At 33.2% G+C, this 24199-nt stretch overlaps 1 protein-coding gene and 1 non-coding gene across 5 annotated transcripts in view; both read left to right on the top strand.

The window, feature by feature from the left end:
* DGKB (diacylglycerol kinase beta) overlaps positions 1–24199 on the top strand; it is a 583166-nt gene that overhangs the window by 480766 nt on the left and 78201 nt on the right. The window lies entirely within an intron of this gene.
* On the top strand, positions 12818–12953 carry LOC118610869. Its single transcript, XR_004954130.1, has one exon. It is a non-coding gene; the product is annotated as a small nucleolar RNA SNORA70 (small nucleolar RNA).

The following is a 24199-nucleotide window of genomic DNA, read 5'->3' as shown; positions in this document are numbered from 1 at the left end:
GTGATTGCAAAGAATAGGTCATAAAAAATAGAGCAGTTTCCTTCTTTTTCTCTCATCCCTCACTCTGCCATGAGATGAGGGCACTCAAGTAGCCCTGTGGAGAGAACCACATAGCAAGGAACTAAATAAAGCCTTTGCCAACACCGGCGAGGGACAGAGGCCTCCAGCCAACAGCCATGTGAGTGAGCCATCACAGAAACCAGTCCGATGCTTGGTGACCACTTAGCTGCAACTTCAGGACAAACTCTAAACCAGAATCACCCTGTTAAACCAATGCCAAATTCCTGACCTATAGAAACTGTGAGATAATGTATGTTTGCTGTTTTAAGCTGCTAAATTTAAAAGTAATTTGTTTCCCATAATAGCTAATATGTTGCACTTACATCCTGCAAAGACTGTCAAAGTGGAAGTTACTTCTCAATGTTCTAATATTTGAATTATTTTTCAATAACCCCTTCTCTATCAGAATGGAAATATAAAATAACTTATTCTCAAAATTTTCAGTGTTGTGTTCTATATATGTTATGCTTTGTAGGGTTAAATGAGTTAAAGCATTTAACCCACAGAAGATTTATATACTTTTCTTAAAGGAAAAGCAAAATTAACTTTCTTTAAAACTGATTAATAATGCTAGGAATCCTCAAAGATTATACCTTCTATAACATATTTCTTTTATTTGTTTTTTAAAGTGGTACTAGTTTTATTTTAAAATTTTAAAAGAAACCAAATGGAAGAAGAATTTCTTATATGTTTTTACATTGTTATTCTGAGACTTCTTTGGGCACCTCTTCGTGCTGAATTCTAAATCAATAAATTTGCATATGCTTGAAGTATCTGTATTTATATACATACATATGAATACTAAAAGGCATATGTTGTTTTTCATTCCCTTTTTGTTTTATTTATTTATTGCCGTTGTAGATTAATTCCTACCCAAAAACAGCTGCCTGTGGGTGGTGGGTAAATTCACTTATCTCACAGAATCTTTATGAGATGACTTATAATCTGGCGATGTGAGAGAAGTATTTGGAGAGTGTGTATATGTGTGTGCGTGTGAGTGCACATGCACGTGCACATGTTATTTTACTGTTTAATCTAGATGTTTAAAGTCTAAACTTGGATAGTTCTACTAATTGGTTAGATCAGTGGGGTAGAAGCTAACAGATCTGACTTACCTCCAAAACAGTTATAAAAATTAGGTAATACGTGGCTGGTAACATTGATTTTTTTTTTCTATTAGGTCTTTAACCTGTAATTACAGACTTAATAGTTTCAATGTTGATATGCCTTGTGGGTTATTTCTGATATTTAGATATTTGTCCTATTGTAGCCTAGTAAGTAGAGTAGTTCTGAAATAGTTTGATGAAAGTGAATCATCAAATGAGTGTCAGCCCAAGAATTATACCATTTATCCTATGATCTGGTTATCTGTTGTATAACAAATCGTGCAAAACTTAGTGGCTTAAAACAGCAACCAATTATTGCAACTCGTGGTTCTGTGGGTCAGTAATTTAGCAAGTAATTCTTCTGTTCCATGAGGCATGACTAGGGAGTTCAGCTTTGCACCTTAGCATGGAGTACTGAAAGGCTGAGTTGGTCTGTATCCATATACTTACCCATGTACTTTCAAAAGACAGGAGGGGGAAGCTGCAGTCTTTCCTAAGGGCTGGCCCAGAAATTGGCCCAGAAATTATCACTTTTGCTGTTGTCTTTCGGTTAAAACAGTTCAGAACCTTCTAAGACTTGATAGGAAAAGCATCAAAGAATCTATGGCATCTTTAATCTGCCACACCCTGGAAAACACACAGATATACACTTATACACAAATACGTTTAATATATCACAGATATTTCTAGAAGGAAACTAACTTATTCATCAATTATATTTCAAATGAAATTAGCTTTAAAATATAAAGTAATGTTCATATAAGAAAGAAATTAAAACAAAAAATCTTCAGTTATACTGCAGCACATCATATTACTTAAGTATTAATGTATTTTAATGCCAGTGGTGATCATTAATATCAAGGAAATTGATTAGACAATGATCACTTTAAATTATGAGGCTATATTAAAATGAATAGTATTTGTCCATTTAGTTAAGCCTATGTGTATTCTTTTGTGTGTTAAAAGGTAGCCATTAAAATAATCAGAGGGTAAAAAAAGCATAAGAATATAAATTGATACAGTGAAACATTTTATTTTGAGCCCTGTTGGAGAAATAATGGTGGATGTATTTTGTTTGGTACATTGGTATTTAGAATCTCAATAGATATACTTAAAAGGTCAAACACACAGAAGCCTCTTTACCTGTGGCAGCAAAATGACATCATCTCTAGCCTTTATAGCTACAAACATTTTTCAAAGACAGCAATTTATGGATGCTTTTCTAAGAATTAGTCGATATATTAGCTTTCTTTAAAATATACAGCTGCAGCAGCAAGCCACATATATTTTATTTGGCCTTGCTAATTTTCTCTGAGTTCTAGGAGCTATGGATTTTTGAGATATTTGGCTGAAATTCAAAATGAAAAATCATTTTAAAAAATAGAAAAGCATTTCATTCTTTAAAAATGCTAAAAATATATGATGCAAAATGTCATAGTTTGGCTGTAATAGCAAAATTCTTAGAATCAATCAGTCAAAAATAACTGTGTTATTTAGGCGCAATTTGAAGGCATACAAACTAAAAACAGTATTTTAAAACCATTTATAAGAGCTTGATGGCTTCTCTATACACTGATAGCTATTTGCCTTGTAAAAACAACAATTGAATGAGCACAGAGAATAGGCCACCATAGAAAAGGTTGCCTTTTATGTAGTATTAACATGTACTCAATAGCATTTACCTACTTAATCTGGGCCAAGGGCAAGAGGGTACTTCAACAACAACCCATACTCCCCAATTTTACCACTACTCCCACTGTATAATCCCCTCACAATAAAAGCAAGAAGCAAACAAAAATTACATAAATACCACAAATTGGGAGATGGATTTTTTATGTTTACTTTGCCAGAATGAAAATATTTGAGAAAAAGTACAAAAGTACTTGGCCCCGTTATTTGTTCATTATTTATTTAGTCAGAGTATATTTATAAAGAGCCAACTGTATACCAGATACTATTCTCAACCCTGGGAACAGAAAAAAATAGGCATGACTCTTGCCTTTAATTTACTGAGAATCTAAGGGGAACAAGTTCAACATAAACACACAGGTGTATTGTAGTTTGAAAAACACAGTTTCTGGGGTGGGGATGGGATACCATAGGATCCAGAGGCAGGGCATCTAACTCAACCTTGGAAAAGTGAGGAAAGATTTCCCCAAAGAAGTATGAAAAGAACATTTGGGAATTAGATTAGCCAAGAAAGGATGTGGAAGTCACAATAGTAAGGAATATGAAAAATGTCAGAATTCAGAAACATGTTAGTTGGAACGGTAGCACAGTATGGGGAGCGTAGCAGAAGAATATGGACATTTACGTGATAAGATGAATAACATCTGAACTGAAATTCCTAAGCAAAAAATTAATAAAAAGAAAAGAGAATACAAGAGAAGGTAGAGGATGCCAAACATAGAGAAACATTTCTCAAGTCAAAATGTACGCTCTAACTCTTAGGACCAAAGAAGCAAGCGTAAACCAGATCTTAAAGCACCCAATATGAAAATAAAAACAAATTAGTCAGTGCTTAGTAGAGTATCTTTGAAGGTTTGGAGGGCAGGGTTTATTTATTTAGTTTTTCACTCTGACATTATCAGATTTGGTTTTAGTATAATTTCTGACTTGGAAAAAATGGATTTGTGACAGAAAGATCAAGAGATTGTGACAGAAATCCAAGTGAGGGTGGCGTAGAAAGCTGAAAAACAGAGCCTTTCCAGTTTTCACTAACAATCTTTTCAAAGTCCTTCCCAATTCTGCCCAGTCTCCATCACAACACCAATGCCACATATTTTTGGTTTATGTTACAGCAAAACCCTGCTTCTGGTAAAGTTTCAGTTTTGGTTACTTGTTCCTATGTGAAAAACTATCATAAATTTTAGTGACTTAAAACAAGTGTCCACTTTTTTTCTCATGACTCTAGGCATTTACTGGGCTCAGCTTGGCAGTCTTTCTGCTCCCAGTGACGTTAACTGGGGCTATGATAATAGGGGTGCACAAATGGAATAATATATCCAAGATCTCTTACTCACACGACTGCACCAGTTCTGGGACTCTTCGGACAGCTTGGTCTCTCCATGTAGTGTCAGAGACTCCCACTCTCCACATGACATCTCCAAGGTCACTCCAGAAGAATAGCCATATTTCTAATATGGTGGCTCAGGTTTCTGAAAAGTATAGAAACAGTAGCTACTTGACTTCCTTACAATTTAGATTCTGTTCATTGCTGGTCTCTGCTACTCATAAAAATTGAGCCTATATTCTGAGTGAGATCCTTAACTATAATCAGGACTTAGGAGCCTCCCTTTAGATTCCTGCCTAGAAAACAACCAGAACATTTCTAGATGTCCCATAATCAGGCTACTGAGGTCCCTAGATGCAGGTGTTTTGTATTTGGGTTTATGTAATGTAGAAACCAAGGCCAACCTGAAAGGATGTTGTATGGCTATTTCAGAGAGATTTCTGATAAAATGCATGAAAACTGAAAAGTTTGATGTTGTATGGTTCCCTCCTTCATCTGGATGTAGGATATACCACACAATAAAAGATATAAATAATCATAATAATACTACCTGTTTTTGTAGGGTTGCAAACTCACAGCTTACTCAGGTATGTAGATAAATTTAATTTATTTTATCAATAATTAATTGAGTCTAACTTACCACCATCTGCTGAATAGCAGGAAAGCAAAACAAAGTATATAGTCTTATCTATTTTAAAATGTGTTTGTTCTGACAGTTAACAAATTCTTTACTAAATGTTCAATCATTCTAAGATAAAATGTACAGCTCCTCAGCATTCTTAGCCACCTGTCCCCCTCCTCAGATTTATTCCAAGATGTTATCTTGATATGTGTTGGGAGGAATATGGTCTAAGTCATCTCTTGATGGGAAGGGAAAATCTGACATGTTGAAACCAGCATCCTCTGGCTCCCTTGGTTCCCAGGGCAGTAACCCTCATCAACATCATTGCTACTTGCCCAGTTGTTACTGTAAGCTATAGTCTGATTTAGTTTACTACTGTCTGATTGGTAGGAGCTCCTTTGACCAGAACTTTGGGTCTGTCATTCCACATCCACACCCTATCTGGGTGTTTTGCCACTTGAATTGTCCTTTGCAATAGCCATAATAGTGGCAGGTCCTTGAATCTGAGCCCAAAAGTCTTCCTACTCATTCCACCAGGGACAAGAGAGTACATCTGGGTTCCATTTACACTATAAGGTAAAAGATGGCTCAAAAGTGTAAATTCTACCTAACACCATTGTACTGTTGGGATTCCTTTGCCAGGTTGAAAATTCAGCTGCTATATATTATTATCTGGGGATCTCTTACTCTCCAGAGGGCTCTCTCTGCCCTCACTATACCTTCTCCTAACCTAAAGACAGAGAGGGTATATCCATGTTATTAATTATTCACCATACAACCCAGAATGTATTCAAGGTCTTTGTGATATATAAAGTATATTTCACTAAGCATAATCTCCTGCTAACAGGTTTTTTTTTTTTTTTAAGTTATTTAATTAGGGAGCTTTACATGGAAGAATTTGTTTCTACTTTGTGTTTTCAAGGACATTTAATGCCAATTGCTTTTCAAAAAAAATTGTAGAATGTAAGCTTTTGGATTACTATGTGTCTAGTTGAAAAAAAAAAACATCCTGACAGATAGTAATATTGAATGCTGGAACATAATATTCAAAAAGACCACCAAATCATTGTATCCCTTTTAAAATATCAAAGATTATATTCTATATTTTATTTTTTAAGAATAAAATATAATCGTATAAAATCTGTTTTGTATTTTTCCTAAACCCATTTTAAAGATCTTGCTCAATCTTATTTTTGGTTATGTGTATACTACATGTTAACTCGATTAAGGATTAGTTGAATCTAAATATAATGTTTATTTTTATCCCTAATTTAGCATATCAAATTAATCACCGAAAAAGCAAACATATCAGATAAACTCTAGGTGTTTGTCAGTAGATGTGTCCACAACTTTTGTCCCTCATCCATTGCCACAGGGTATATAATATCTAAAGTTTACAAAGGGAGAATACTACATCTGCCTTGGAATGATTTGTGCCAGCACTTACGTATTTTCTGCATAAAAATGTGGAGGAACTATCTATACATTACTGAAACTATTGCTTAGAAAGCAACGAATCCAACCTAAGCACCAGTTATTTTATTTCTATGATACCAAAACATTTATATCTGACTTTTTTGTTTATTTGTTTTACTAAAATGACAAGTTTTTTGCCACTATAATATTTGTCTAAATTATTTGGCATTGGGCAACCCAACATGTTGAAGACAATAAAAACAATTGCCTGTATAATTTAAAAGAGTTAAAACACAAGGGCATCGAGCAGTTGGTCAGTTCATTTAGTTAATTTTCTTATAGCCTGCATATAAATACAGCCGTTCTGAAGAGGGTTTGCCATTTATTTAGTTAATGTGATCAGGTAAGCCACTACCTACGCAGTGAATAAGGTCCCAGGCTTATTTTTTTTAATGGTTTTCTGGACTTTTTGATTGCATTAAATGTATAATTGACAATATTACCTTTTCTACTATATAGACAATATCTTAATGAGCACTAAATCATCTCTTTTTGTGGGCTTAAAGTAAGTTTTAATCATAACCTTACCTGAGTTAAATGTTAACATTTTAGTTAGTAGCAAGGTTCACTGAAAAAGAAATGTTACTGTAATTCCATGGAATTAAGTGGCCACACTTAGGCCAAAGAGTTGCTAAAATTAACTAAAAGGGCCTAGTTGCCTGACCTTTAATAAGTTGAAGCCTTACTCTTAATTATATTGTTTGAACATTCCTAACCTACCTGATGTAATAATATCCAAACGCTTGAGAAGCTGCCATATTTTATTAGTTGTAGTAATATCGATTGTTTTAATAATGAAAAAAGTCTAAGAGTTCTTATAAAATCTTGGCTATCTTGGAAACAAAGCCTCATCTAGCTCTGAGCCCATTGACTTAATGTTGCTGTATGATCACCAGCAAGGTTTGATTTAAAACATGCTAATATGAAATAGTAACTGGAAAGCAATTCGTTACACGGTTTTGTTTTTTTTAACTAAAAAAAAACTATTCACCTGGGGAAAACCAAATTCATATCATAAACATAATGCTGCTTATAAGGAGTACTAATGATATACTTTATGAATTTTAATTTCTATTTGGAAGTCAGCAAGTGTGTATTCTATAAATGTAAACCATCTGTTGGCACCTCCTAAAAGACTAGATTTCAGTCCATCCCAACATGAATTATTTATTTTGATGGATTTCTTTCCTAAGCAAATTCAAGGTGTGTGTGTGTGTGTGTGTGTGTGTGTGTGTGTGTGTTGTGTGTGTGTGCACATGTATGTTTTAATCTGTTTCTGAAATAAAGTTTGAAAATCAGGACATGCATAACTGCTAACCTAAAAGACAGAAGTGCTCAACAATTTAAAATGTTTTTATTTCATACAATAAGTTGTTTATAAATTAAGAAAGACCATTTAACATTAAACCACAGGTGAAAAGAAAAATAGGAGGAAACATAATGAAAAATTTCTGTAATTTTAGTGTCTTAGTGACTATATAAGAAATTCCTATCACCGAAAAGAAATTCATAGTATCCACTAGCAATAATCTCAAATACTCCATAATTAATTATAAGATAACTACAATGAAAATGAACATTTGAAATATATTCACTTTACTAAATGAATATTTAATGTATTTTGAACAAATGAAGAAAATCTCATTGAGGCTAACATAACAGACGGTTACATTGCCAGTATTACATTTTTTAAAAATTATTCTTGTTGATTAATATATAAAATGACCCTTATGTATCAAAGATTACTGCACATAGTTGCACTTTCCACTTTTGAGTTTATATCTAACTTTGACTTTATGAAAAATTTCATAAGGTAGGACAGAGACAGTCAATGCACATTAGTGAATCTGTACTCTACTCCAGATAGAAAAGAGATGGGTATGCAAGGAATTTTCTAAACCATGTTCAACAGGTAATTGTGTAGAGTTAAAAAAAAAAAGTTGTGCTGTAGGATTGCTTCAAGCCTGTTGAACAAATTTTATAGACTAATATATCACACATACACATCACAAATTAGAACAAGACTTGAACTAGCCTTTAAGAATCAGATTTTTTTTGAGGGGAGGGGATTAAAGTAAGTAAATGCCTCCCAATAGTAATTTAAAATTGTAGATTTTCTTGGGGCTATATACGATTTTTTTTTTTTTTCTTTTTAGAAGAGTGAGCCCTATTTGAAGCAGCAATCTTACCCTGGATCTACAGATTCTCTCTTTTTAAATTCCCTTACATGGTCATTATTTTATTTCACAACATGGACAAATTAAAACAACTGAAAAGTCTGTTCCTCTTTGCACCAAAGACCAGTTTCCTGCTGTACATAGGCTCAATTGTGGTTATGAGTATTTCCATAACACTTGTTGCCATTGGAGAGCTACAGCGGCAATTGCCATCTCTGGGTTGTTCCCTCCCATCCCTTTCACCCTCCAGCAATTTTTGTTCTCCTCTATTCAGGCACATTTGAACTGATTAAATGTTCTTGGATTATGCAAGGAAACTATAGGACAAAGTAGCAGAGAATGTCCTGTTGTATTTCACTCTAATTTCAGCTGTTAATAAATTTTATCTGCACTTTTTGAAAATGTATCTTTAGTTATTCCTCCAGGAAGCAAATCCAAAATATATTTAATTCAGATTGTTTATTGATTCTTGATGGTGTAAACAAAATCTTAACGCAGTAACTTAAAAAATCTGTATTCCAATTCTTATCCAAGTACCTTTCCCAAGCACAATCCTCCCTACCCTTAATATATACAAACTCTTCTAATTCTGAGTGCCCATTAAAAATTAAGTGCAATCAAATAAATTGAGCAAATGGTATCACAGAATTCTATTGGCTTACAAAAAGAGTGACTATCGAACAGGATTTATATTTAGCCTTTCCACATTTAGAAGGGCATTTTGTTATTGTAGTGTATGTTAACATAGTCCCTTGGTTCATTTGGTTATCCTACTCCAAATAAAGGATGCTATTATTTTATATTGACATCATTTAAAGTCTATTCACTAAGTAAATAAAAAAAACATCATATCTATGTGTTTCGTTAAAGGCGGAAACCATGAGTGCAGTTAGGGCTAAGATAACTTAAAGCCTAGACCCAATATGAGTTATTCTCATTACTTAATTAGAAGGGACACATATAGAGAAATTAGGGAGACTCTACTCATTCTTAACCCTTGCTTACCCTTTGGTCACTTTTTTCTTAATGTTTTTTCATGATGCTACTATTTACACTGTCTATTGTACCTTCAGTGAATATTTTGTATCTGTTCACTCTTCTATTGTCACTATAAATATCTTAATAAAACCATCGTTCTCTCACAAAAGAACTACTGCAACAACCTCCAATTTGTTTCCTAGCATTCATTCTGGCCATGTTCTATTCACTATCACCACAAAAGCTTGAATAATCTTTTAAAACACATGAAGCAAATCATTTTAGTCTCCCACTTAGAATATTTTTAAAAAGACAAAAAAAAAATGCACTTCAAATATTCACACATTTGGAAAAATTAAAACATCAAAATGTAAGACAATATTAAAATGAAATTAAATATGAAATACTGCAGATTAAGAACATCAGCTCAAGTGGTATTTAATGGGAAAATTATGTAGCTATATAAGTACAGTAAAAAAGAGAGATTGAAATTGGAGCTAAAAAGTCAACTTAGAAAATTAGAAAAATAGTAGAGTAAATGCAAAAAATATAAAAGGTAAGAGTAAAAAATTATTTAATAGAAAATATTCAACAGATAAACAAATCAAACAAACTGGTTCTTTGAAAATCTAATGAAATGGACAGAACTCTGCTAAGTTTTAAAAAGAATGATCAATAAGAAATGAGATAATCATAGAGAACCTTATGATAAAGAGATTAAAAGAAGAGAATTTCTGTATTATAGAATTTTTCCACAAGCTTTCAAAAGGTCAAGAGAAGAGAGGCTGAAACATATATACATTATGTCTCGCACTTAGTAAGACCTTAGTGATCATTGTTGGCACAGGTTCAGTGGGGTCAGACCACATAGTTGAAGCTTGAATGCAGTTAACATATGAGTGACTGGCAGGTGAGGAAATGTAGAAAAGAAAATTCAAGTAACTGTGCTAAAACTTAGCTGTAGAAGGAAGAGAATGGGGGAAAAGCTGGGAGGACAGTACAGTAAAGACAAAAGCCTTTTTCACAAACTACAGTGAAGGAATCAGTAGAAAGGTAAGTGGGTGGAGCTAGGAGTGGGGACCCCATAGTATTATTTCATGTGCGTGAAGGCCTTTGGCAAGGGCATCATGTTAGCCTTATTTTTCACTCTTCTCTTTACAACGGCCTAGAGATCTCCAAGTAACCACTGGATATGCTTCCTGTTTTAGAACTTCAAGAAGTCTTTATACAAATGTTCTTTTTCTCACTTAATTAGGGGCCAAGGGATATGCTTCGAGTAGAGTGAAATGTCTTTAATTGAATTCTGTGTCTTGGTCTTTATCATCATAAGAGTATACACACATTGACTCTGCTGATTGCATTATGTGTGGTAGCAATAGGAGGGTGATTAATATTAAAATATTTTAATCATTAAAACACCTCTAATTAAATTATTTTATTTTTTCCAAATCTTAATATGGGAATGTTTTCATTTTTGTTGCAACGTTTACATCTGTCTCTCAGTAAGAACTTTCAAGTTTGTTGATTGCAAATAATCCTTGGCCAGGCAATGAGAAACAGTTTTAAAGGAAGGCTAGTTGAATAGGGTTGATACCACACTCAGACTTCATCACATTGAACTTCACATCTGCTTTCTTCCTACCATACCTCATTCTTTACATTAAAAAATCTGTGTATATTTTATGTTAAGTTAATATAAGGAATTGAATGTGGGACTTCCTGCAGCTTCTGTTGGCTGCTCTGCCAAGTAGAAGGGAAAAGCTGTGTTGTTTACACTTCTCAGTGCTATAGAGCATTGTTCACTCTAGGGAAATCAATATTTCTAACTATCCATGGTAGGAAGAATTCTTCATGAGGTATTAGGGAAAGGTTTGAGATAGGGTCGTGACAAGGGGAAAATCTCAATTTGGCTCTATTTTTGACTTTTTATTTACTTTTAGGATAAATTTGATAGCATACTGTTGTGTTTGCCCTAGGGGAAGAGCAGGGAAACAAAAAAACACACACACACACAATTTTGGACATTCTAGAAAAAGTTTTAAGATACCTAGAAGTAGCTTAAAATAATAATAATTAAAATAAATAAAATAAATGAAGTACTGCGAGAAAGGAGTTGCGGAGAGAGAGAAAACAAGAGAATGAAGACGAGAATATAAGCATATAGAAAAGCACAAGAGTGTAGAGAAGGCCTCTTAAAAAGAACCTGAAATCTGTTCCAGAATTCAGCATAATAGTATAAGGCAGGTATCATTATTTCAAATCACATCTTGGCTTCACCTCTCATTAGTTCCGTATCCTCAGAAAAGTTACCCATTCTCTCCGTGTTCTAAAATTGCATCTATAAAATGTAGTTGTTGATGTTCTTCTTCTCCTTCTGTGCCCCCTTTCTCTTCTCTTCCTCCTCTTCCTTCAAGAGTTTACATAAATGAAAGTGAAACCCACATGTTACTGAGTCTAAACAGCTTGTTGTTAGGAAGTGTTTAATAGTTATATTGAATAGTCGGTAAGTAACTCAAGAATTTTACCCATAATCCTCATAAGGTTAGCAGCTACACTTTGGTCTCTGAGTATAAAATATCATTTTTTTCATGTGGTCCTATTAAAATGGTCATAACTGATACAGGACAAGCATTAGTATTTAAACCAAATGCAGATATCTGTATACTGTGTATGTGAGAGACCAATGGGCCATGGAAGCAGCCTACACAAGAGTGTCCACTTCAAAAAGTGATTGATTTATCCGAGTGGAGAAAAGGTAAACAAAGGAGAGTCAGAGAAGTTGAGTCATGAGTATGTAAGGGTCAGATTGCATTTATGGAGTAGATTCATATTTCTGAGAGAAGAACAAAAGAGGGGAGAGTCATTTAAATTTCCAACTCCAAGCAGAAAAATATTCTATTGATGGTGTTTAACAGTGTCATCCTCACCAGAGTATTCAAAACTCTAGTCCTATAAGAGGTGAAAAAAGTGATTTCCAGAGAGACTTCAGATATAAGAATGTTAAAGATAAATAGAGAGCAGTAGCAGTTTCAGTGGTTAATAATCAATTATTAAGAATAGGTGGTAGTAAGGGCCCTCAGGAAACTGTTAAAGAAGTCAGTGTTGATAGCCTGGGGCCAGGTAGCTGGAGACCCAGAGGAGGAAACAGACCTAAAACAGGAAAACAATCTCTGAGCCACGTTTCTTAAAGTTACTCCCATTCCCTTAGCCAAGATAATAATAATACATAGACCCTGATTTTTCAAATGCTATTGGATATATTCTTTACAATTATAATTTGATGTGGAGTTTTTTAGTGAATTATATGCCATTCTTATCACAGAAATGGATGTAGCTTTTTCAACGCAAGCTTACAGGCAGCATGGCACAATGGTTACGAATGTGGCTGCATCCATCAAGCCGACCGTGCTCTTTTCCCCATGGGAGCCAGTGTGCAATGGCTGCAAACAGCAACAGCAGCCTTGGTAGTGTTTGCAACCTATTGTTTGTATAGGTTGTTCTAAGGGACCTTGGAGACAGTCCTTTTCCAGTGGACACTCATGTCTGACCTCATGCTATTTCCAATCTAGACTCCAGACATGGGCTACCTTTGGAAAGCCCCAAGGCACAGTGGCCAGAGGTCCACATTGGCCAAATAATCGTATCCATTCGCACCAAGCCGCAGAACAAGGAGCATGTGATTGAGGCTCTATGCGGGGCCAAGTTCGAGTTCCCTGGCTGTCCAAAGATCCACAATCCCAAGAAGTGAGGCTTTACTAAGTTTAATGCAGATAAGTTTGAAGATGTGGTGGCTGAAAAGCGGCACATCCCCGATGGCTATGGGGTCAAGTACATCTCTAATCGTGGCCCCCTGGACAAATGGTGGGCCCTGCAATCATGAGTCTCGGTGCTGTCCTCTCCCACTCTTCTACTAATAAATCCCTATTTATGTTAAAAAAAAAAAAGTGGCTGCAGAAGCTAGATTATCTGCTTCTGAATTCTGGGCCCTCTACTTACAAACTGAGTGATTTAGGATAAGGTCCTTAACATTTCTGTTCCCCAGTCCTCTCATCTATAAAATGGGATTGATTTTTAAATGCATAGCATAAAGTTATTGTCAAAATTAGATGTGAAACACTTAAAGCAGCATCTGGCAAATAATCACCACCCAATAAATATTAGCCATTATTCTTAGATTTAATATTTTATGATGTACTGATATTAAAAAGTCAAGCAGCATGACATATAAAGTTTTTCATGCACATGCATACAATATCCCATAATACCTTATGCATATGGAAGAAAAATATCAATAATAAGAACTTAGATTAAGCAGTCTTTACTCCTTCGTTTAATAAAGTTAGGAAATTTGAACAAAGATGGGACAGAAACCAGTTATCACGAATCCCAGTTTAGTTTCAAATTATGGAAATAGCTATAAAAATAAAAAGGACAAAGTGAGGATCATTTGAAGAATTGACAATATTAAAGACTAATTTAAGGAAGAGCCTATAGTGAAAAATGATTGTAGATTCAGCATCATTAGAAAAATAATGGTAATTTTAGGAAGGGAGGTTTTTATATGTCAGGTAAAGCATGCTAATGAAATAACACAAGTTGAAAATTTTATCTCTGAATAAAGTATTTGAAAAGCAGTGCACTTTGATATACTAATGATTCAAAAGAAATTTTTTGATATATGTGTTTGGAAACTGAAATGCCATACCAGGATCTAAAAGTGTGATTCCTCTATTTTGAATCGCGTCTTTGGTGCATGAAATGTTGGTGATTTCTGCATGAGACCTTGCCTTTCAAAGATACAAATCAGGATATTTGTATGAGTTATTTGATATGAAAAGATAACGTATTATAGCATCCATCTGGTTCTAGGAATTTTAAAATGTCTCTGTATTGCTTATTTCTCACCACCAATTTTCGTCACTTATTCCATTTCTTTGATTGGCCCAGCCCTGGAGGGAACCAGCAGTTCAGTTCCATTCACACCAGCAACAGGCGTCCAGACTTCAGAGTCATATTTGCACAACACTTTAAGTGCTAGTTGTTTCCCACACTTTAGTGGGCACCGGACATCGTTTTGGTCACATTATTTATACAAGCTTAGAGCAATAAGATATTTCCCCTAAGCTTTTCATTTTTCATTATTTTTTTGAAATTTCCCATCTTTTTATCTATAAGAAAGAAAATCACCTAAGCATGGACTTAATGTACTTGCTTATGGCCCTTCTCATTTATTTATATTGAATGTCTAAAATTGCTTTTTTAAAAAAGAGATTATCCCATTACTGTAATTCTCTCCTTTTATCATACCCTCTTCCAATCTCTAATCTTCATATTGTCACCTCTATTAAGAAATGTGGGTATGCTTCTTATTTGCATGAAGTACAAATTATTTACAGTGTCTCAGAGACACCCAGAAAGCTTCATCTACATTTTTTACAAGAAAAGTTCCCATATATTTGGATGTAGTTCTTGTATATTTACTGCTGCTGACAGTTCTATTGAATTTAGAAGCACTAACATCATCTTCAGTTATTATTATTGACGTGGAAGTTATGAAGGATATAGTTGAATTTAAGAACTATGACCTTTCTCTGAGGTCACCAATTAAACTTTATGACTTACCTTATGAAAAGCTGGAGTCAAAAAAGGACAGAATAACTTTTTCTCCCTTCAGGTTGTAATATAATTTATGAACAACAGTCAGAATTTGCTCAAAGTATTTCCACAATGTAAGATATTGCTTTGAAAGGCCTGGGTGGCATTACTTGAATGAATCCTGACCTAAATTCCTGAGAGAAGCAGGCCTCCCGGCTCTCCGCTCTCTCTCAGACAAACAGTAATCTGATTCTCAAGCACAGAAAGCTGTCACAATTTATGACCTTTACTGTGAGTGATATAAACTAAGCCAAAGTAGAGACAGAATTACCTCTTACCTTGTGGAAAGTCACTCTTAAGGTCACTTTAAGGACAATGTGAGGACGGGTGCCCTACTGCTTCTTTGCCCTGTTAGGCCTTTCTGTTTGGCTGATTTATCCATCCTAGTGCACGCCCTGCTCCAGTAATTCAAAGAGAACTCATCCTACACTGGATGAGATCAAGACTGGGAGCCACCAGAGACTGGTTTCTGTGAAGAAAAATTATGTCAGCCGGCAGGCAGGTCAGGGACTGACGGCATCAAATGAAATCAGCTTCAGTTTTTACATTCATCAATCATCATCTGCCTCATTTATATGGACCAAAAAAAATGTTGATTTGCTTCACATTAGCCTTTTTATATAAATGTAACATTTTATAATATACTGTGTTAAAATATATAAATGACTACAGGCTGGTAACCTAATGTAATTTGCTCTATTATTCCAATGAGTTATTTTATATTCACTCCTTCTCAAAATAACTAATTACAAAGAATTGTCTTTTTACTTTGCTATTTAATCATTAATTTTCACTAATTTGATAATGTCTGTAAAATTGTTTATTTATTCATAATATTTTCCCCTGGACTTTGCATATTGTATCTCAAACGTTCTCCTTTCTGTTCTTACGTGTAACTACATAAATGTTCCCATGATGTATTTATATGATCTCTGGCGCTCAGGTGAATCAATTTTACTCATTTATTTTATTTTACTTTCCTACTTTCAGGTAAAAGACAACAAGTTAAAACATTTTCAAATTCAATTACATTTTTAAAAGCCTTTTAATTTGCACTATTCCCTGTTAAGTATGTATAAGTTACTTAAAAATCAGCTTATATCTTAAGGACAATTTTAGGACATGCATAAGTGCTATAGGATGTTATTTATGTCATTTTCATAAACCGTATAAGTTGGGTTTAGAGACATAACATTCACATATTTAATGTTAATCTGTTAGGATCTATTTAGAGCCCTTCTTCACATGGTCATAGTACTCAGAATTTTGATAACCTTTATAGAATTTTGGATCACCATGGAAGAAAATGCAAGGTAAAAATCTTAGATAGGAGAAATTGTATTTTGAACTACTAAGTGAAAATCAGTCTACTGATTCTTTTAATATTTATATTATCTTTAATATTTTATATTGCTTTTTATAATTCTATACTGCATTTTTATACTGATATACATTATGCATAGTAGTTATAGGTGTTATAATTTTTAAGAATAATAATACTGAGCATTTACTTTACTTAGATTGCCATGGAGCTCAATTAGAAGAATCTTCATACAGTTAACCAATGCTCTGAAAGATTAAATCTAAATCAGAACAATTAAGTCGCTTGGGATCATTTCCTGATGGTGTTTACATTTTTAACCACTGGTAGGCATTTTTTGACTAAGAGTCAAAAAAGAAGACAAAGGTTAACGTAGATATTAAGACTATATCTATGACCATAACTACTTGGAAGAAATGTGGTGAGACTTTTTCAAAAAGGTTTGTGAAATGATTAACTCATAGATTCTGCAAATTCAATAAGAAGCAAATATAAAAATTTTCAGAGAATTCTGTGGTTTATTGTTTGTTTGTTTGTTTATTAATGGCACAACTTGTTAATCCTGCTAAATCCTAACCATTTACTGAAGATGTCACTTAGCTTATAAAGAGTTAATTACTCAGTGACTGAAAGACAATGAAGAACAAGATGTCAGAGCAGAGGCAGCTTCTTCTAGCTGTGTGCTTTTACTCTGTTGCTATAAGTAAATAGGAGACTCAAATAGCAGAAGCTAGCCCCAAAGAATCTTTCTTTGGGGAGGGAACAAAAGGTAAGGGGGCACTTTCTGGCATTTCTCATTGAGGAGGTTGAAAGAGGGAGATAGTTGTTTATTGCCACAGTGACAGCTCTGATAATGATAAGGAAACACAAACTTAGATTTCTTAGGAGAATCCTGGATGTCATGGGCCAAAATAAAATCATTTTTGCCATTTATCACTTAATGATAGCTTAACCACTCCAAAGATAATAACTTTTAAAATAATTAAGCAATTATTTAAACATTGATACTTTTGGTTATTTGGGGCACAATACCAATGGCTTGTTAAAATTCTGTGACTTTTCACAAGTATTACATAGGTACCAAAGAATATTTCTTTTAAATGGAAACTAGGTTTTGGAAGATTGCTTTGTTGTTCTTTTACAATTGTGAGATATAGGATGTTCAAATAATTTAACAAGGAGACTTAATAATAAAATCTCTTTAGCAGATTATTGAGATTTCCTTAAGTATTATTTAAAATTCTCTATATTCTTATAACTTATATAGTAAGGTGTTGATTTCAGAAAGATATGTGAAAGTTACACACTAACTTTGTGGATTTACCAATATTTAACTCGTGTGTTAAGTACATAAAGGTTAGTCACTATTATAATTTTTGTTTTATATATTATTGATATTAATTATTAATTTGTTTCCATTTTTTAAAAAAACTCTTTGGCAGAAGAGTGTTTTCTGGTTAATGGCAATACAGTGGCAATATGTAACTGATGAGCAGGATATAGGACATGTGCACCTGTGCTGAGCTGTGTTTACTTCCTTATTTTCGCCTTTTACATTTTAAGCAAAATATATATGGTAGTTGTAAAGTAACAGGATCAAATTATTTTTTAATTATATCTGCATGTCAACATTTAGACCCAAAATGTATTTCTATAGGGTCCATAAATAGTACTGTGGTGAAATACATATATTTTTATAGATTTTTCTTTAAACTCAAACACCATATTAAATCCCAATACCACCTAATCTCCAGTCCTTTAATAATCAGGCCAACTGGAGGGGTGGTATCATAACCAATGATCTTAACATTATTTTGGAAACCATAACCTAATTAATGTGCTCAAGTGGAAGCCTTTGGCATTTAATGAAAAAATTAGTGCTGCTTTAAATCTGGGAAGTCCTTTAGGCTTCTAAAACCATGGACGATTTTTCATCATCAGGTAAAAATCCCTGCCCTAATCAGAACCAATTCTACATGTCATTTTAACATTCTAGTCAACCAAGCCTAATAGTATACAAGGACTTTATCATGATTTTCATGGTTCTTTTTATTATGCTTACCAAAATTTAAAAAAATGTTATATTTTAATGATTAATGGCTCTTGTATATGAAGGAATGACACTGTAGTTGCCTTGTAATACTTCATATTTTTCATAATTATGAAGACACTGAACAAGTTAACAAGTGTCTGAGGAAGGAAAATAGCAATTATTCCTAATAATCTTTAATTCATCTCATATAAATATATGAAGATTTCATAAAGAAACAAATATAAGCTTATTCTGAATACATAAGTTTTTATACATGTCTTGCTTTTGATTCTTTGAATTGGTTTTATGTATGTTTGTTCGTTTGTTTGTTTGTTTCTGAAAATAACCTAAAAATTACACTTAGGGCCCAATCTAGCATGTTAAATTAGATACTTAAGATATAATATAGCTTGAGACAACCAAATTAATCAGGAAGAATTGAAGTTTTCATTCTGGAGTGAATGGAAGGACTTCAGAGAATCCATGAACCCTCTGATGTAAAAGGCAACATTTTTGTGTTCTGCAGTAATGGATTTTAATTGCAAAAGAGTCTAATTGGCTTTGGAAACACAAAAATAATTGAAAATCACACACACATTAGGTGAAATGCTCACCTAATCTAAAATTCCCAAATTATATTTCACTCCTTAGGCCCACAGGAAGTCTGGGGCAACTCTAAATTATGAGGATTCTTCTGGCTTACACCAGGCAGGATGGGTATCAGGTAAATATAGATTCTAGTCTAGGCTCAGAGATTCATTGACCTTTTGACCTTAGCATATCACTTAACACAGTTACTCTTTTTTTTTTATTCTTAAAATGATGATGCTAATTATCTGCCTAGAAAGATCATAGGATGTAATGAATGAGTAAACACATAATAAAATTATGAAGTGCTATATAAATGTAAGGGATTATTGTGACTATATTGCTTGAGATTTTGGTATTAAAATGTACAGTCTACAGAAAATTACACAAGGCAGTCTGCCATGTAAAGATCAAACAGTAGTGAGCTGTTTTAGAAAACACTTTTTAAATTCCATTTTCTCAAATTTTCAAATTTATATACCTATGAGCGTTAAACTTTGCTGAGTACATTTTAACATTTTTTAAAAACTTTTTGAAATCAGCAATAACATTCCTAGAGCTATAAAAACATGATGTTCCAACTGCACTTTTTTATAAGCTTTGTACCCTTTTCTTGGTTTTATTGCCAAAACAACCCATGGAAAAAAAGATGCAGAAAAGATATGAAAGGAAGTAACGACTGCTGAGCAGTTATCCCGTAGATGAATAATAGACAAGTACATAAACAGATGCAAGCCTAACACGGATGCAAAATGAATGAGAGGAAACAAACAGCAGAAGCAGTTACAAAGTTAGGCATTGGGAGTGGGCATTCATCTATCTCCCTTGGAAGATGCTCTGTTGCTGACAATACAAAATTCCTCTTCACTGCAATATAATCATTGCTTTATGTCTCTATATCCTTCTGACAAGTCAAAAAAATTAAATTAAAAAATTTTGAAGACCTTAGACAAAGCATGTTAACTTTAATAGGTTGTATTCCTATGATACTTCAACAGTCATGTGAAAATTAATTACCATCTGTACACACATATAATAGGTAGTATATCAACAAACATTTTCTTCAAATAGCACACAATTGCTAATTTGATATATGTTCTCACTAGGAATTACCTGTCTTAATTAACTGAATTCACCTATTCTATATTTACTTGTTGATAGATCTGTATAATTGTGATTTTATTTGAGTAATAATAGATATAATACTTATTATGTACTGAATGACTACTATGTGCACTTGACATAGATTTTCTCCATTTCATCTCCTACAAGATCTTTGACTAGTTTAATAGTTCGAGTTGTTAAAGTTATCATACCAAATTAGACTGTAACTATTTACATAAGATCTTCAAGCTTTACAATAAAAGATAAAATCTTTAGGAATAAAGAGAACAAAATGAAAGGTCAAAATGATAGTTTTTTGAGAAGAAGGAAAAATTTTTACCATAATGTGATGAATCCAATTTCATAAAATTCAGGGTTATATCATTGTGAAGTTAATTGAGTGACTTTGGGTGCTTCAGTATAGGATACCCGCGGGTGTGGGTAGATCATCCTCATCCTCCTGTATCTCAGTTGGACTTGGCACATGGGGACAGTGGTCTCATCTGGTTTAAATAGGAGTAGGGTTGGCACAGATCTTGTGGTTCACTGGGAATTCCTGACCCACAGCCACAATGCCAAGAATGTTCTTGCCTGCCAGCCTCATCCTGGAAAATTGGACTAGGAAGTTTAGGATGGACCCACCACTGCCCTGGCATCCAAAATAGAGAATATTGCCTGAAACTTCCTGCCTAGATGTTTCACCTTTACTTCTCTGCTTCCCATAGATGATAAAAACTTTAACCTTTTGTCCTATACTATTTTGAGTATATTATTTTCTCTTTTTTTCCTTTTCTTAAAAATTTTTATTTATTTATTTATTATTTTTACACCTATAGCCCTGGTCTTCCTAGGTGGTCTCCCAACCAAGTACTAACCAAGCCTGACCCTGCTTAGCTTCCGAGATTGGACAGGATTGAGCTTGTTCAGGGTGGCATGGCCATAGACAAGAATAATTATTTTCTTTAAGCATTGTTGCATTTCATTCTTATTAAATCAGAAAATATACCCCTAGAAAGTATATTGTAGTTGAGCCCAAAATTTAGCCCTGAGATGCCTGGAAACCAAGGCAAAAATAACAGTTTTCATTAGTTCTTATTTTTGTAAAAGGAGGTTCATAGGTTTAAGAGAAACTTTTTTCTTTCACCAACCTCTGAAGGATATTCATTGTATGGTTGTATAAAGAGAAAATATCAGCCGATTATGTTAACATGAAAATTATTTTTATTTCTGTGACATATTAGTAATAAAAGCACCTTTTATTATTACAAAGTCTACTGTGTATGACAGAATTCTTGATTATGTTTTGTGTCAAAATTAATATTGAATGAATAACATTCACTGAATGCTGCAGAGATTATCCAGGAAATATATACATGAAAGGAAAAAAAAATTGTTCTTCGTATCATCTTAAAGAGGTGAACTTAAAAAGATAGTTTCTCATCTTTGTTGCCAAGTGAATGATGCACTTCTATAGCTTGTTCCATATCTGAGATAATTACATTGTTGATTCCTCCATAGAAAACAGTTTTGTTGCTATCAGACCTGTTTCTGATTTTTATTGAAAATATCTTAGGTAAATTGCCTAAATGTTCTATGAATTAAAATTCAAATGGCATTAAAATCATCTTAAATAATTGTAAAATATTAGGAAAATTAAGTTTATATTTTTTACACTTACTGAAGACAGTACATTCTCACATTGATGGCTAGTTGGTGGTTATTTGGTGGCTACACAGCACATTAATAGATTGAACAGACTCCATTGAAGAATAAATGCCTCATTAGCATTTTCACAACTGGCCACTTGAAAGGAGGAAGGAGAAAACAATACATAAACTAGAAAGTAGTTTAAAAAAATAGGAATAGAAGAAGGAAGAGTGAGAGGGAGTAAAGAAGAGAGGGAGGGAGGACGAAAGCATAAGTAAATTGAGCATACCATTCATATCCATGTTGTTTGTTTCAGTGGAGTCAATATCAACTTTCTTTTTATTTTACGTGTAATATATACACATACACTGTATAAGTAATTATAGGTGTATGTATATGTATGTATTTAACAAAGTAACAGGTTATTATAAGTGATTAATATAGAAAAGTATTAGGCAACTGCAATGCTGGATGGCAGTATGTTATCTGTGGCTGTGAAATTAGCCTTATTTACTAGAAGGGAATACATGAAAAATATCTCAGAAAGATGTTTCTCATACTCTAAACTAGATTATCACTAGGTTTAATACTCCAGATTATCTTATTGGTCTTCTACCACACTGCCAAAAATTTAAGAAAACAGAAGGTAAATATTACATTAAGATTTAAGAAAGAGAAAAGAAAACAGTCCAGGAGAAAAAAAAAAGAAATTAATATTAAATTCTGAAAGTGTTCAGTGTTCTACATGCTTATTTTTACTAATTTTTTTTTTCTATTTAGTTTTAATTTCTTGGAGAGTTGATCAAGCTATTAGTATTGCTGATGTACAACTGATTTGCCTTAAGTGTGTTGAGTTATTGGTCGATAAGTCTTTTGGTAACTATCTGAGGAATGAGAAATTTAGAATTAAATTATTTCTTTCTCATATATGATTCATAGTTTGGAAAAGTTTACTTGCTTTGATTTTTAAAAAGTATTATGAACTTTAGTTTTTTTTTTCAGATAAAATGTCCCACCATATGTAAAATTATTTTACTAAAATTACAAGACTATATTATATATAGCGGCTTATAAACTTCGACTCTCGATTTCATTTTAAGCTCAAAATTGTCCTTTTATCAAATACGTTTTTTTCCTTTTTTTCTCTTCAGTGTCATGACAAATTATAAATTTTGTAAGACATTATTATTGAAGGGGTGACTGGTTCTTCTAAGCTTTGCTAACATTTTCCCAATTCTGGGGGCAGAAACAATAATTTATTATTTTTCTTTCTTAATTAAATTGAATACTCTCTTTATTTTCTAAGAAAATTGCTCTGCCCTCTCAGCTTATTTGAGAAGTGATAAGATGCTTTTTCTTTTGATAATTACTTATTCTGATGCTTGGTTAAATTGAAACAATTATAATTTATTTTAAATGATGATTATGAAGAATTATTAGTTATTTCAAATGATATTTACAGTTTTAAAAGTCTGTAACTGTAAAATATGTACATTACTTTTTAAATTCTATATTTAAATCAGGATTAAAATACATATACTACAGTAATTTTTGACCAAAAAGAATCAAATAAGTGAATAAGCTCATTTTAAAATTTATTTTATTTAAAAAATCAGTCTGAATTAGCAGTATCATCAATTGTGTGATATGGGTGGCATGCAGTCTGTGACCATATATGTATGTGTGTGTATATGCAAGAGGTAAACACTCTAGAAATGTGGTTTGCTACCTATGCACATCACCAATATTGTGACAAAATTTTATAGCTTCACATAACAGCAAAATTAGCTACAAGAAGCTAAACATTAATATATTATCTTTTAAGTATGAAAGCTAGATTAGCTTTTTAGAGAAGTTAAAGCAGAATTAGATAAAGAAAATTAGTTGGCATTTTCAAATATACTTTACTATTTAGTCGTGCTTTATGTCACATATTTTCCAATCACACTTTTTGCAATTATCATATATAACATGCTGCATTGAGTTTTAGTTATAAAATTTTACTTATAAAATTACTCGAGCCACTAATTTCCAAAGAATCTAACCAAATATTGGCATTCTACTTCACTGATGCTGATAAAATCTCTGATAAAATTGATATCCACTCCTGTATCCTGAAATAGGGTCCAATTTCTGAAACCTTTCTCTGTCATACAGAATGACAGTTTAGTTTCTTAATATCAAATTCATTTGTCCGTTCCAAGCAAAACAGATGGTTAAGATAATTATAATGGAAATGGCATACTGAGAAAACTGGAGAAACCATCCCATTCTTCTATCTTTTCTTTTTCCTCTTTTAAATGCCCTGGATAAAAGTATGGGGTAAGGAACAATATATGCAAGTCAAAAAAGTGAGATCTACCCTTGACTCTGTGGAGATTACCTGTTTGACTCCGTTCAAATCAATTGACCTCTCTGAG

Source organism: Rousettus aegyptiacus, unplaced genomic scaffold, assembly GCF_014176215.1.
Source record: "Rousettus aegyptiacus isolate mRouAeg1 unplaced genomic scaffold, mRouAeg1.p scaffold_m13_p_13, whole genome shotgun sequence".
NCBI lineage: Eukaryota > Metazoa > Chordata > Mammalia > Chiroptera > Pteropodidae > Rousettus > Rousettus aegyptiacus.
The sequence above is the reverse complement of the archived record's forward strand: the minus strand, read 5'-3'. Positions and strand labels throughout refer to the sequence as shown.